The sequence below is a fragment of the Adiantum capillus-veneris genome, chromosome 22, assembly GCF_014529385.1.
Source record: "Adiantum capillus-veneris isolate H3 chromosome 22, ASM1452938v2, whole genome shotgun sequence".
NCBI classification, from domain to species: Eukaryota; Viridiplantae; Streptophyta; class Polypodiopsida; order Polypodiales; family Pteridaceae; genus Adiantum; species Adiantum capillus-veneris.
In genome coordinates, this window is record NC_140952.1 from 37,914,463 (window position 1) to 37,920,547 (window position 6,085).

Here is a 6,085-nt window from a genome sequence, read left to right on the forward strand (position 1 = left end):
TATCAAACAATCTAAAATATGGTAGACCTAGAGTGCTCTTACACATCAACAAACAAAAAAGTCCAAATTTATTTTCATTAACTTTGATAAACATACATTCATGAGCAACTTCCAAGGGGTAGTGCGGTCATAGTTCTTACATCCATTCCATGACATGGTATGCTCATGGGGTGACCTGTCACATAAAAATATCTTTGGTGGGGGTGCCCTAATGTTAGGAAAGGGTGTGTTGCTAATGAAAAGCTATTGTATTGTCCTACTAGGTATCTCTCCATGTTAGCATAATGATTTTTGGTGTAGTGGGAGCCACATTGCTTGAGGAGAGCTTTGTGCCATCGTAAAAGCTTTATGTTATGTCAGTCCCTTGAGCCATTCTTGCGAACAACACCACTCAATTAGCATAGTAAGAGGTCACCTTGTATCATGATGTGTTAGAGACATGTTCTTCAAACAAAAACATGTATGAATTCAACATTTGCAAGATGTATAATAAAGACACTTGTTAAGTATATGTTGTACAAATTTGCAAGTATTTCCATCCAATTGGGAATAAACAATCCTAAAATATACATTAGGATAGATCACCCACCTCTAATAGGCATGGATTTGAAGCACCTACCTGCAAGATGTAACAAAGAAGGTTGTTTTAGAGGAAAAGTGGTGACACTTGACCTCTCAACTTGCACTTTCACTATTTGTACACAAAAGCAACCTTTGTGCCAAGCACTATAAAACAAGTAGAAGCAACACCTTAGACTTAAAAGTCTATGATAAGAAGAACACAACCAAAAGTAAGAAGTATATTGTTACCTTGCACCAAGGGGTATTTCTTTCAAATATGTGATGCTATTGGCAAGCTTCATAATGTACACATCATTTTCTTGCAATTGTTGTTCGAGAGTTTCAACCTCCCTCTTCAAAGAGGCAATACTTTCTTGTAATGCCATTTTTTGAGTTGAAAAGTTTGACATTGGTGCACCCACGAATGCAAAGAAGCACCTCCACCCATACATAACCAATTGCAATAGCCTAACAAGCCTACTTCTCCCCTCCCAAGATATTAAATAGCCATCAACATTCGTCTCATCGACAGTACGAAGTTCCTGGGATGACCTCTGTTCACCCTCATGAGCGACCTTCAGTGCAAACGCCACGGACAAGCAAATATGTACGCTTTTGTTGTGCGTAGTACATGGTGGTGGAGGCATACGATTTGTGATGTCCATGAAGCACCATGGCAGTTGTTGTGTGAGAAAGAAAAGGATGAAAAGAGAGAGGGGGGAGGGAGACGGATGAACATGGGAGGAGAGAAGGGGGCAGGGGGGAGAGAAGGAGAGAGAGGGAGAGAGAGGGGAGGAGGAGAGAAGGGGGTAAGGAAGGAGAGGAGAGGGAGGGAGGAGGAGGAGAGAACAAAGGTTTTTTTTGTGGGGGGGGAGGGAGGTTTAAAAAGTGGACTTTTAGTGCTTGTAGGTGTTAAAAAAATGTCAAAAAGTAATTTTTTGATATGTATATATGTTGGGGGGTTTTAAGTCAAAAGAAGTAAAGATAACTTTTTTGAGACAAAAATTCAAATTTTGGCTCTTAGTGACCCACGTTTTTGCTGATGTAGCCACTCCCCTTTACTCCCTTCACTTTCAAAAAGATAGAGAGAGAAAGTGACCTCCTAGGTCCACATCCTACATGTGTCTAAAAAAAAGGCTAGAAAAGCCTACTCAAGACTAGCTTCTTGAATGTCCTTGTCCCCTTAACCCTACACAACATTAGCCTTAATCCCTAAAAGTTAGGATTCCTTACAATGCCCATGCAAAGTCCATATTTATCCTAATTTTGGATCCCACACATTAAAGCATTTCCCTCTATCGAAGGGCATATAAATGCTCAAAAAAAGTCCATAAGAATCATAATGTCTTCTTTGGTCATATGGTAACATCAGAAAGTCCCACAATTGCCACATAGTATTTTCAGCTGATGTGTCAATTTTTGGGCCTTTTTTTCACTTTGGACCAAAACTAGGTCATTTCAAGTCATTTTTGACCCAAAAAAGGTCATTTTTTATGTGAAAAATCTCAAGCTGAGTGAAAACAAATCCCTAAATATGTGAGATCACTTGCATAAGCAAAAAAGCATAGATATGTATCATTTTTCATCACTATTCCATTTTGGGTCACTTTCCATGCAATTCTGTGACGATGTTCGTCATTAGTTGCTATTTTTGGCAGTTTTTGTCCGCATTGATCTTTGTAGGTGAGATGGATGTGCCACCATGAAACACTTGGAATTGGTACATCATAAAGCCAAAATAGGAGCCTTATTAAGTGTAAAAACACATAATGGTACCACATATAGGGCCATGACTCCCCAGATAGGTATGTAAATGACATCGACTGTAGTAGACGCTACATAATTGTTTTTATTCCCATGCATTGAGAAGTGTCAAAAGTGAGATGAATGTCTTTATTCACATTATGTACGTACCACCGCACGACATCCACCCCCTCTACACCTGCACATCCTCCGGTATGTGCCATCTTTATTGCTTCTTTGTTTGCATACACCTCGATTGTAAACATCTAATGAGAGACACAACAAGAACATAGTTTCCACTTGGGTCATATGGAAAGCATACAAAAATAGCATAGCCATATGATAAGCAATGCATTCCCTAAATTGATAGGTATAAGATTAGAGGGATATCCATCAAGAACATTAAAGAATTTCCCTTTATTGAAGGGCATATAAATACTCAAACAAAGTCCATAAGAATCATAATGTCCTCTTGGGTCATATGGTAACATCAGAAAATCCCACAATTGCCACATAGTATGAATTTCTATTGAATTTGTGTTATCCCCTCTAGTACCCAAAATTTCAGCATGCATCCATTACCTCATTTGGTGCCTCATAAGCTACATGCATAACTTCTCTTACATGCATCCATGAACCATCAAGGTCCATATCATCCATTACCTCATTTGGTGCCTCATAAGCTACATGCATAACTTCTCTTACATGCATGAAATCATGTAAGACCTCATCCAAGAATGTGTGCGGTCTAGCTAAGAAGGTGTGAAACCTTTGGCTATAAGAGTTCGTAATGAGAATCACAAACACTTTGTGAAAAACTGTTTATGGAAAATCACCAACCCTTTTTTTAAAATGGCTGAAAATTTAAGAGCATTCAGGACAAGACAGTCACAAACCCTCTTTGCTATTGTGCTTGGAATTGTCTTGTTTTTGTAGGCGAGTTTGCAATGGAAGGGTAACCAATTTACATTCAATTTAACTTAAAAAGAGCAATTACATAGCCGTAATATCAAACAGTTGGCAGGAATACACAAGCTTCCACCTTCAAGGCAAACATTGTCTGATTTTGTAGATATTTAAGAGATTCTAAATTGAATCCCACACACCATTTTGATAAGGGGAAACTCTATTCACTCCCTCACAAGCTCAGATACAAGATTGCGAAGAGGCGGGACTGCACTACACATAGATTGAGCAACCATGGAATCAATTGCATATTAGAGAAAAATTTCATGTTTCTTCACTAAAAAGCGCCCTTTCCTTTGTTCCCCACGGAATTTGCAGCTGATGTGTCAATTTTTGGGCCATTTTTTCACTTTGGACCAAAACTAGGTCATTTTCAAGTTATTTTTGACCCAAAAAAGGTCATTTTTTATGTGAAAAATCTCAAACTTAGTGAAAACAAAGCCCTAAATATGTGAGATCACTTGCATAAGCATAAAAATCATAGATATGCATCATTTTTCATCACTATTCCATTTTGGGTCACTTTCGATGCAATTCTGCGACGATGTTCGTCGTTAGTTACTATTTTTGGCAGTTTTTGTCCGCATTGATCTTTGTAGGTGAGATGGATGTGCCACCATGAAACACTTGGAATTGGTACATCATAAAGCCAAAATAGGCATCTTATTAAGTGTAAAAACACATATGGTACCACATATAGGGCCATGACTCCCCAGATAGGTATGTACATGACATCTACCGTAGTAGACGCTACATAATTGTTTTTATTCCCATGCATTGAGAAGTGTCAAAAGTGAGGTGAATGTCTTTATTTCACATTATGTACGTACCACGGCACGACATCCACCCCCTCTACACCTGCACATCCTTCGGTATGTGTCATCTTTATTGCTTCTTTGTTTGCATACACCTTGATTGTAAACATCTAATGAGAGACACAACAAGAACATAGTGCCCACTTGGGTCATATGGAAAGCATACAAAAAATTTGTCATAATAGCATAGCCATATGATAAGCAATGCATGCCCTAAATTGATAGAGGTATAAAATTAGAGGGTAAATCCATCAAGAACATTAAAGCATTTCCCTCTATCGAAGGGCATATAAATGCTCAAACAAAGTCCATAAGAATCATAATGTCTTCTTTGGTCATATGGTAACATCAGAAAGTCCCACAATTTCCACATAGTATGAATTTCTAGTGAATTTGCATTATCCCCTCTAGTATCCAAAATTTCAGCATGCATCCCTGAATCATCAAGCTCCATATTATCCATTACCTCATTTGGTGCCTCATAAGCTACATGCATAACTTCTCTTACATGCATGAAATCATGTAAGACCTCATCCAAGAATATCATAAGATCTACCTCATGCTCATCTTCTTCTTTCTGTAGGTCACTTATCTCATCGTAATTTTGGAAACCCCTATCATAAGGAGCTTGAAATCCCACGAGAGCATTATCTAAAAGAGCCATAAGCTCCATGTTCTCATGTTCTTGTTGTTCCAATTCATGACATGATTGGTATCTTTCAAAACCCTTGTTGTATGTGGCATGAAAACCATCCAAAGCTTCATCCAAAAGATACATAAGATCCTCCTCAATGGGACCCTCTTGAGAGCATATCCCATGCTACAGTGGATCATCATCACATGTGGTATGCATATAGGCCAGATATCCTTCACACTTTTTCCCTACCATCACACCTTCTTTCAAGTACCTTTGTACTTCAATTTCACAAAAATCAGCATCCTTCACAAAGATAGAAGTCAATGCTTTTTCCATTTCATCATCATAACCCTTCCACTCATTCGTAGGAATGGGTGGTTGCATATCAACTTGCACCCCCTCCAAACAAGAGCCTCCGACATTGAAATACATCTCATCTACCAATCCACAAGCATATATATCACATCAAAGAGCATTGTCATCACAAAATGTAGTATCTTCATTTGGAGATTTGTGAACTTCTTTGAAGCATGAACCAACTTCCAAATAACAATACGTTATGTCATCGTGTGTCATACAATTTTGCATGTTTACATCTCCTTGGCTACATCCATGCTCTAGCACAAGCTTTACAACATGTTTATCATCCTTTTCTTCACAAGAGGATAATTTTTGCATAATCGATTCACCAAAATAACGGTAAGCATCACAAAAAGTAATCCATTCCAATGAGTCCCCAAGAAAAATTGAGCTCACATAAGCATCTTTTGCAGATTGAGTGCCATCCATAGTATCTTAGACCATAGGTCTATGAGCAAACTCCATAGCATCACACAAGAAATCACAATGCTCATGTTCCAAAACTGAAACACCAAGTTTTTGCATTAAAAGCTTTGAGTATATCCTCATCTTTTGCATGTAACAATGTTTTGTCCTTAAAAAAGCACTCATCTATTATAGCTACCAACTTTTCATGAATTTGATTGCGATCAATTGTATAGCATGGTACATGTATCAATTTGCTACTTCAACATTCTACACAACATCTACATTTGTAGAAGCAATGCGCTCCATTGTAAACAGGCCGGATTGGTGTGGATTGCTGTCGATTGTGCAAGTTTTGAAGGTGAACTCTAGTGGATTGGGGTGCAGTGATTACCCTGGGCTATAGAGCGGCAAATTTTTTGGGTTCTGGGTGTGTTCCCCTCTCCCCCCATCCAACGTTAATATATCGTTTCAATTCTCTCATGGCTTCATCAAAGAATTAGGACTATTCTAGCGCGACATGGGAGATGCCTAGTATGACTATTTACACAGGCAGACATTGGTGAATCTCTTTAACGACCAATGCAATACATTCTCA

The 6,085-nt window shown here is 38.4% G+C and overlaps 1 pseudogene; it reads right to left on the minus strand.

Annotated features, from left to right (window-relative positions):
* Positions 1 to 4,320: 4,320 nt before the first annotated feature.
* Positions 4,321 to 5,310, minus strand: LOC147429179 (uncharacterized; annotated as a pseudogene).
* Between the last annotated feature and the right edge of the window lie 775 nt (positions 5,311 to 6,085).